Source organism: Carassius auratus, chromosome 4 (genome assembly GCF_003368295.1).
Source record: "Carassius auratus strain Wakin chromosome 4, ASM336829v1, whole genome shotgun sequence".
Lineage (NCBI taxonomy): Eukaryota > Metazoa > Chordata > Actinopteri > Cypriniformes > Cyprinidae > Carassius > Carassius auratus.
Window position 1 is genome coordinate 27519003 of NC_039246.1, and position 10000 is coordinate 27529002.

Below are 10000 nucleotides of genomic sequence, written 5' to 3' on the forward strand. Positions count from 1 at the left end.
AATCCTATGTGTATAAGGGCAAAAATGCTTAAAATCAAAATCTTAAATAAGAAAGTCTATACAATGACAGCCTTTAATGATTCTTCATAATGTTTTTTCATCATGTTTTATGTTCCTTTTCATCAGATTTAAAATGTTTGTTCGGTAACAAGACACACAAACATGAAGTTTAAATTCTTTAACAATAAATAAAAAAATTATATATATCATTGTTTTTGTAATGTGCAACACATACATTTCAGTTGACTTTAAAAATGTAAACACTATCGTTTAAAAGTTTGGAGTCAGTACGATTTTTGATTAATGTTTTTGAAAGAGCTGTAATATTGAAAGAGCTGTAATACTGTATTGTGAAATATTACAATTTAAAATTGTAAACTGTTTTCTGTTTGAATATATTTTAAGATATAAATCTACATTTTCAGAAGTCATTTTCATTTATCATTATTATCAATGTTGAAAACAGTTCTGCTGCTTCATATTTTTGTGGAAACAGATACATTTTTCACAATTCTTTGATGAACAGGCAGTTCAAAAGAACAGTGTTTATTTAAAAATAAATCTTTTGTGATATCGTAAACGTTTTACAATTGTTTTCGAACAATTTAATGCATCTTTGCTGAATAAATATATTTATTTATTTTACTGACCTTCACATTTGAACAGTAATACATGTGCAATAAAATGACCTGCGCTAGCACCACTGCAATAAAGATGTCTAACACACACACACACACACACACACTGATCCTTGTCCTTTCTGCATCTCTCAGCAGAGCATTGCATCGAGCTCAGTGTCGTATCACCTGCAGAGAGCACTGGCTTTTCGAGTGAGACCTTCATCTGTCTGTGTGTCTCACGGAGAATCGGTCTCTTAGCACATCAGCTGAGAGCAAACGCTGTGAAAGTCTCTGTGGATGTTTTAACTGATCCTGCCTCTCTCGTGCTATTTATGCTTATTAATATTTGAAACACAGACACAATCTGTACGTCATCATGTGATCTCCAGCCCATGCTCATATCTAATATCTCCTCAATTCACAGGGTCCCACGGTCCATGAAATCCTTGAAAGTTTGTGAATCTGAAAAGAAATTTCAAGGCCCTGGAAAGTTTTTGAAAATAAATATACTTTGATGCAGGTCCTTGAAAGTGCTTGAAATTATTTTGTGCAATAAGTTTTATGAAAAAAAAAATCAAATTATTCCCTCTGGTTCGCTAATGTGTTATTTCGCCAACACTTCGTGGTCTTGCTTGATTTACATTATTTACGTGCATTTATGTGTTAAGTGTTTCGTGCCCTGAAGTTTTTTGAGTTGTACATTTCCGTGATGTTAGAGTGACCGTATTTTCTCTTTTTCTCGAACATGTCCTCTTTTTGGACCTGTAAAAAATTTGTGTGCGTTTTTGTATTAGAGCGCTGCGAAGGTTTTTTGGAAGCTTTGATTGTGTTTACAGTGTGCAATATAACACGTGTTCATGTTTCGCGTATAAAAAAACACAGTATTTTTCACACAATTCACCTATCTGTATACCGCTGTTTTCACTGTCATAAAAACGGGCTGATGACTTCTTGTTTCTATTAAGTCCCTCCTTCAGAAATATGTAACGAGTTCTGATTGGGCCAGCGGTTCCTGTGTTGTGATTCGACACCAGCCGAGTGCACGCAGCCGTCCTGGAAACGCAACGGCTAGTTTTGAGTAGTTTTGAGAAGTAAATGGGTAGGATTTGTTTTGAAAACCTGGCAATCCTGATCTGAACGCATGTGCTGGAGATGTATTTATAGTCACAGGAGCGTTTTTACTGACGAGATGCGCATGCAAATCACATTTTATTTTTTGCACAGCCCTAACATCTAGTTAACAAAGCTAAACAGCGTTGCCCTTTGTGTAATAAGTTACAGAAACTGTTAAACGCACCAACTTAAATAATAAATACACTTACCGGATGTGGTCCATAAACAACGCCTTCTCCAGACAAAGAGGAAACTGCTCCATCTTCAAGAATAATCTTTGTGCAAATACAGTATTAAACTGATTGAGATTGAGAAAGTTGTCCTCAACGAAATGCTGCACATAGTTTTACATGTGGATTATAATTTTCGGGAACCGAGTTAAAAAATAAATTGTAACCATCGATCTCCAAGTACAGCGTCCCTGGGAAGCCCAAACAAAGATGACTGGACTCAGAGATGAAAATAACAGCGTTTCGACGAAATGGCGACAAACACAACTCTTCCTCTTCTCCGTGCGAGTGCAACAAGACCACGCCCCCTTTTTGTGTATTCATGTGGGCGGAGGTTAGTCGAAAAATGGTTCTAGTGATGTAATTAATGAAGGAAGTAGAGGATGTAGTACAAACTGGTCGTTCTATGTAGCCAAATTCTGTTAATTAAAATATTTTGCTTGGCATTGAACTTTGAGGTTTATAATTTTACAGATACTATTTATACTCTAACAACAACATTACACACTAACTAAAGTTTAAAACATGGGATCACGAAGAAAGGGACCTTTAATTGAATTTCTGACCATTATTGCCCGCTCCCTGCAAACATTCTAATATTGCATAATTTTGCACATCAGAAAGCCGCTATCAGTCCAGGAGTATTTAAATCTCTTTTGAATGAGCGCTCACTGTTCACTTTCACTTCTGTTTGCACGATCATGCATGCTCTGTGTAAAGTAAGATGGGTTAAAGGTTGCAATTTTAGCTTAATTACATTTGCCTAAATGCTTGTATTGAAACATTTTGCATTCTGCCTATGATAAACTAAATATGGTCACCCTACATGATAATCATGCATGCACAAAACGACTTGGATGGGACCTATGTTTCACAGACACACCTGGAAATTAATGTTGAGTTGCTTTGCTTGTCAAGATAATATTAACCCATGAGGCAGGAAAAATGTGAAAGCATATTCATAGATCTTAAAACTTCTGGTTACATGAGCCTAAGCTCTTTACAAAAAAGTCCTTTCAAAAGTTAATATCAGATCATTTTATTATGCAGTATAGAATGTACCGAATAGTCTTACATTTTATGCAAAACAGAAACACAACAAATCTCTCATATGGGCAAAATAAATAAATAAATAAATACTTTTTGCATAGTTGTGTTTGACACATTAAAACTGTAACAATGTATCTTACAAGATAACACGATGTAACCTCGCTCTCTCTTGAAATGTGTCCCCACATTAAGTCCTTGTATTTGAGGGTAATGGACCTGGAAAGTGCTTGAAAGAGCCTGCATTTGAAGTTAATCAATGTGTGGGAACCCTGAATTCAGTTTCAAATTCATTTAATTGCATTGCATGATTTTTACATCAGGACTGTCAACATGTGTGAACATGTTAACATTTGCAGCTAATGGTGGATTTATTCTGTTCTGTGTGAATTACTCATCATCAATTCTGATTGAAATCTATGTTTACCCACGAGTAAAAATCAGCCATTCATAGAAATGTTCAACACTAGCAGATGAGCCAGTGGCAAAAAATGCAAGTCCATAAATTGTGATTGAATGTATTTATTTATTTAGTTTTAGATATTATTTATTTATTTATTTATTTATTATGATTATTATTATTATTATTATTATTATTTATTATTATTTATTTATTTATTTTTTTTTTTTTGCATTTTCAGTTGCATTTCTTGTTTAGTTCACTAATAATTCTAACAATTATTATGATAATTATAGTAGTAATATTGAAAATAATGATAATAATAATATTTTATTATTATTATTTTAGAGGTTTGTTCAAATCTAATGCTACTGCTGCTACTACTACTACTAATAAAGTAAATTATTAATTATTAGCTTCAGACTTATGGTAAGCAATTTAAATTAACACTTAACCCTAGGTCAGGTCATTTATAATAAATGGGTTCCGAATATTATTTATTTATTTTGTTACGATGAGAAGTGTTTCTATTTCAGGTGATTAAAAAAGAGAGTTAAAGGGATTGCAAATACATCTTTATTTGTGTTCAGTTTTCTATTAATGATAATAATTATCATTATTATATAAGTAACATAGCGTGCAGAAACGGATCATGACCAGGCTGAATTAAGAAATCAAATGAAGCCGATTTTGATTTATTAAGTAGCTCCTTCTGTACACGGTGAGCTAAGCAGTGATCAATCTATCTGCAACTGATGCATAAGTGTTCCTCTGCTAACACATAATCTTATTGTTTTAATATATGTGTTATTTCTGCGTTTGCATTAGATTGCTCAGGATTCCCAGGCGGTTAATTCTCAGGTAAAGGCATCTGTGCATTAAAAACAGCAGAGTAAACGAGGTGTTGAAGAGTTGTGAATCTGTTGTAAGTGCCTGCTTGTGTCATCTCTGTGGATGTTTGATATGAGCAACAAGCAACAATCGCATCCTTTGTTAGCAGGATTCACTGGTCAAATGTCTTGTCTCTTTCTCTCTGATGCTGTGTTTAATGTACGGCGGGTCCAGGTTGGCTCTAATGAGGAGTAATTAAGTGTAAATATTTGTAAACTTCCAGATGTTTCCCAGCAGGAAGGCTCTGATTTCTTCCAGAAGCCCATAAGGTGTCTCCAATCACAGCTGCTCATATCCAGCAATTAAGTCATCAGCGTGTTTGTTTGCTTGTTTGTAAGTGTGCAGAGCTCGAGGGCAAACAGGCAGAAAAGTCACAAGGAATCACTAATGATGATACTAATTCATCTTAAATCTGCCCTGTTAGAGTCCATAGTGTTCGATTGTACTAACAAACATCGCCAGCTGCCAATTTGGTGTTATTTTTCATCAGGAGTTATTGTTAATTATTCTGCTGTAAACACTACTTTTTTTTTGTTCCTTGAGAACCAATTATATCCACTTACTGACATTTTCATCTAGAGATCAAATTCACCAGGGAAATCAGCAAATCCTCTTGAAGCCAGATGTGTTACACCTGCATTTAAAGGTCATAGACAGGAAACTCTGCCATTTGTACCAGAAAAATTGTTATTTTAATAAAAAATTACATTTGAAAAGGTTACTGTTGAACTTACATCTCATGCTCAAGTATTGTTATAGTAGTGAATCTTATGGCAATGCTTTTCCCCAGTGGTCAACAAATATGATTATGGTTATTGTTTTCTCACAATTACAGTGCAACAGTATTTAACGTTACAGCGTTGAGAATGTCCACTTTATCCTTTTACAATAAGTGAATGTATTTGGTTCTCCAGGAACAGAAAAACAGCTTAAAAGAAACAATAAACATTGCAAAATAGTTACCAATAAATTTATTGTTCATTCCTAATGAAAATGCAATTGACATTAAGGTATAAATTAACAGCTGAAAATGAGTGAGAGATAAAAGTTAAGAAATGACTAATGAAATGAACCAAAAGTAGTTTATAATGGCATGTTTAATGCAACATGTCAGGGAGAAGATGCTTGAAATGATAATAATTGTAATATTTAGTATAAAAATCTTTGCGTTGACTTTTCATGCTTGGAAATCATTGCCACTGACATACAGCAGGATACTGAATTTGTCTTATTTAATAACACTTTACAATCAGATTTAAGTTTTTATATTATTAAATTATAATAATCTTTAATTTATTCATTTAAAAGCCTACACATTTTGTTTTAATTGAAATTAAAATATATAATGTGTATAGCATGTTATGTAAAAATATAAATGCATTTTTATTTTTTTTTACATGAATATTCATCTAAATTAAAAACCCATCTTTTTTAGTCTGGGTTTCTTGCAATGTCAAGTTTCATGATTTCAGCTTGTGCATGTGTTCTTTTCCTCAATTGAGTTCTAATCTCTCTGTGTGGCATGTTTCTCATCTGTGTCTGTGTGTGTCTCTCACCGTCCTGCATATGGTGTGTGTGTGTGTGTGTGTGTGTTTAGTCTCATCTCACCCTTTCTTTCCGTCAGGGGTCTCTTATCACCAAGCCTCCTATCCAGTCGTTCCCGAGGTGACCGTGGCCTCTGACTCTGCACTATGTCTCAGCATCCTCGGGGTGGGGCTCCCACCAATCAGGCTTCAGTCTTTCCCTCAGACTCCTCCCCCTCATAGTGCTTGGCTCCTCCCTTTCCTATTGCGGCCCCCACTCACACCTTTCTGTGCTGTTTCATTGACAATCAGATGATTCCTTTCCTTGTGTTTATCTGTGTTTGTCAGCGTTGCATCTTGGGAAGTCCTGGAGGTGTTGGTGCACATGGCATCTTCTGGGAGGTCACGGGTCACTCTTCTTCCAGCTCTGATAGGCCAATGATCTCTTTTCATTGCTCCGCTGTTGTTGCATCTTGATTGGATCTGCTTGTTTCCTTTTTAGGAATCGCAAACTATAATTCTGAGGCAGTTCAATATATAATCATTTTTCTTTATAGATGAGCAGAAGAAACAAAACTGATTATGTTAATTAATTCATTTCACTTTGTAATTTTTGGGCTAATTTGGACATTCACAATTTGCTTTTCACAACTAAGCTGTTTCAAAATGAGGAAATCACAATGCCATCTTCAAGTGGAGCGTGTCCACTTTGTCTCGATTGCTTCTGCTTGAAACAAGATAGGAAACAAAGACTTAAAAGTCAGCATAAATGCTTTGCTCAGCCTAGTTTACTTCCAAAATATGGTGTATTGATATTCGTGAGAGTCTGTGGGTTTGAAATCCGAGATGGCCTTTCAAATATGACTGCCATGATTTCTCTACAGCTACAGTGTCTAAAGCACTATTCAGACACAGTCATATCCCATGCATTGTGAAAATGTTGACTGTATGTATCAGGCTGTTTTCAAGGCCTCCATCTGTCCTAGTTTGATATTTCCAAACTCACAGACTGTGCCGAGGACATTCATGATCACGCGAAACCGCTGGAAAACTCCCAGAATACAGTTCACGCCTTAAACACTTAAAAGGTTTCTTCACTTCACCACAAATTAACTCTTCACAGTGTGACCCAGCTAGTAAAACCTGTATTCTTATTACATTTCTGAAACAAATTTTATTTTTCTATTTTCTATTTTAATTTTATTTTAAGTTTGCGTAATTTTGTTGTGTATCTGGAATTTTTAGTAGTTTTTATTGCTTGTATCTCTATATAGTTTAAATTATAATTAATTTTGTACATCAGTTTAAACTACATTTAAATGAGAACTGTTGCCTTGGCAACTAGCTGAAATAAAAACAAATCGTAGTTCAAATTTTTGTTTCAGTTACTTATATATAAAAAAAAATCTAAATGTCCTGTTTTTTTAAATGTTCTACAAACGTTTTTTCTTGATTGTAGGAACATTGCATGTGATCATTTTTAAACGTTCTGAGAACGTTTTTAGCATCCACTGAACATTCTGAAACAAGTAGTTACATTTAAAAAGAAAAAAACGTTACAAATGTTACTAAAGACTTGATTTGACTTTGAATGAACATTCTATTAATGTTACAGGAAGAACATTTGTTCAAACCCTTACAGGAATGTTCTGAGAACACTCCCTGTTATCTGGGAAACTCAATTATGTGTTCGTCTTTTAAATAAGTGTATAATATAAAAATCATAAACGAGAAGCTGATCTTTCTTCTTGATACAACAGTGTAGAAATGTTGTAAACGTTACTGGAACACCATTTCACTTTTGCAATTTCAAAATATCACAGTAATTCGAGGTGTTAGTGGCATTTCTAGTCAAGTGAAAATAGTTCTTCAGCAGATTTCGTTCATTGTAGGTAAAAGGTCAGACCCAGCGCTGGTGAGAGTAACTCCAGCTGTGAACTAACTTGATTCATGCCTCTGATCTCCAACAATATTTATTCATCAGAGCGTTGATTTAACATCAGCTGAGCAGGTCTGAATGAGAGGAAAGACCTGCTGTCTGTTCCCATTTGTGTTTGAAGCCCAAGAAACCTGAAGTGCAAAAACAAGATAGAGTTTCCCACCCAAAGAAAGACCGAGAAACAATAACGTCAGAGAGAGAGAGCGCTGCGGGAGACCACCTCTGTTATTTAACTTCACAAACATCTGAGATATCATAACAGAAACGTACATAATGCACACAGACCGGCTTCTCTTTGAAGGAACGAGCAGATAAAGAGAGACGCCACTGGAAACTGATCGCCGTCTGGACAATAACTTGCATTAAAAGAGATTTTCCTCTGGTAAAAGGTAAAATCTACTGCATGCCATGTCTTATCCAGCTTCATCTCGAGCTTCTAGTGTCAGATATTGTCTGATTTGATCATGTAAAGGTCAGAATAAGGTAAGTAATATCTCCAGATGAACTCTTCCTGGACTGAAGCAGCTCAGCTTTACTTGATTCTCCATCAATCATGTATTAGAGTCTGTTTTGAGGAGCGTTTGTTTCCAGAAGCTTTACTTTCACTGTTCCTCAGCGGAGGAATGATCTTCACAAGCCTCCCAGAACATCTCACATCTTCTGAGGAGCCTTGATTTCTTCAGCTCTCAGTCACTGTGTTACATCTCATCTCATTACTGGAGGAGATGTCAGTATATGTTGTAAAGATCTCACTGATTTACATTACAAGCAACAGAATTTCATCATAGAAATATCAGCATGTGCACCAAACTGAGCAGTTTTTTCCTTCATATTCTATAACTAGCCATAAGAGAGCCATGTTTATATTTCAGTTTCAATTTCAGGTTACAGGGTTCATCGTTTCTGAGACATAATCGTGACCTTTCACCTACTGGTCCTAAATTACCCATGTTTGCTCCTGCGCCGCACAAAAACTTCAATCATTCATGCTTACAGTGAGAAAAATACATATTAATAGCTGGTGTATATTCTCTAATGACCATGTTTTACTGGAAAACAAGTCAGTCACAGACTAATAACAGTGTGATGTGTCAGGTTCTGAGACGTCTCTCCTCATGGAAATAATAGCGGTGCATCTTCCTTAAACTCCTGAAGCATGAGCATGTTCAGAGATCAACGAGTGACAAACTCACCTGAAAGCGTTTGTGGAAGCATGCATGCTCGTTTCTGCTCAGTGAAACCTAAAGAGCTTCATAAACGAAGTACTTGACCAGATGAAGTCCTAAAATATTGAGGATGGGCGTCTCCTGTGTTGCACAGCGTGATGTTTGACCCGCACCAATATTACATTCTTCTTATCAGCACAACACAGAGAAAACTGGAGTTCTGGGGTGGATTGAGACGCACATGCTCAGTGTGTTTCTGTCCGCTAATGTGTCCGGAGAACAAACATGCTGTGAGAACGTTGTGTTAACGTTCCATCTGAGTTCTGAAAACGTTAGAGTTTTCAGTTGTTGTTTTTTTTTAATGCTCTAAAAACAAAGGAAAATTCCATTTGATCGTTTTTGTATCGTGGAAACGTTACTTTTGAATGTTTTGAAGAAGTAACAGTTACTTTTTATTTTAAGGTGTCCTTGTTACAGTGTAATTATACATTTACGTACTGAGTAATATTAATTACTAATAATAAACTATTTAATATATGGCTAGGATTAGGGTTTGGCTTAGTGTTACTTCCATCTATTTGTGCATAATTAATTCTTATTATAATAGTTAGTGCATGGAATATGTGTAACAAGGCCACCTTAAAATATATTATAAACAAAATCAGATGAACATCCAACTAAAAGGTTTCAGGAAGACCGGATAACTGCGAATGTTCTGTTGTTAATTTTACTGGAAGAACGTTTGTTTGTATCTTTGAGAGAACCTTCTAGTAATGTTTCCTAGCTGGGAACCCAGGTACAAATTTAGGTTATAATTTAAAAGCTAAAAAAAAATTCTCAAGCACAAATGACATCATAAGGATGATTTGAGAATGTTGTTTTCTCTTAACATTATATGTGTCCCTGTGTCACAAAAGCAGTATATCTGTAGTAATAGACAACAATACGTTGTAAGGGTCAAAATTATTAATTTTTCTTATACGCCAAAAATCATTAAGATATTAAGATCATGTTCCATGAATATATTTTGTAAATTTAATACTGTAAAAATATAATAAAACCTAATTTATT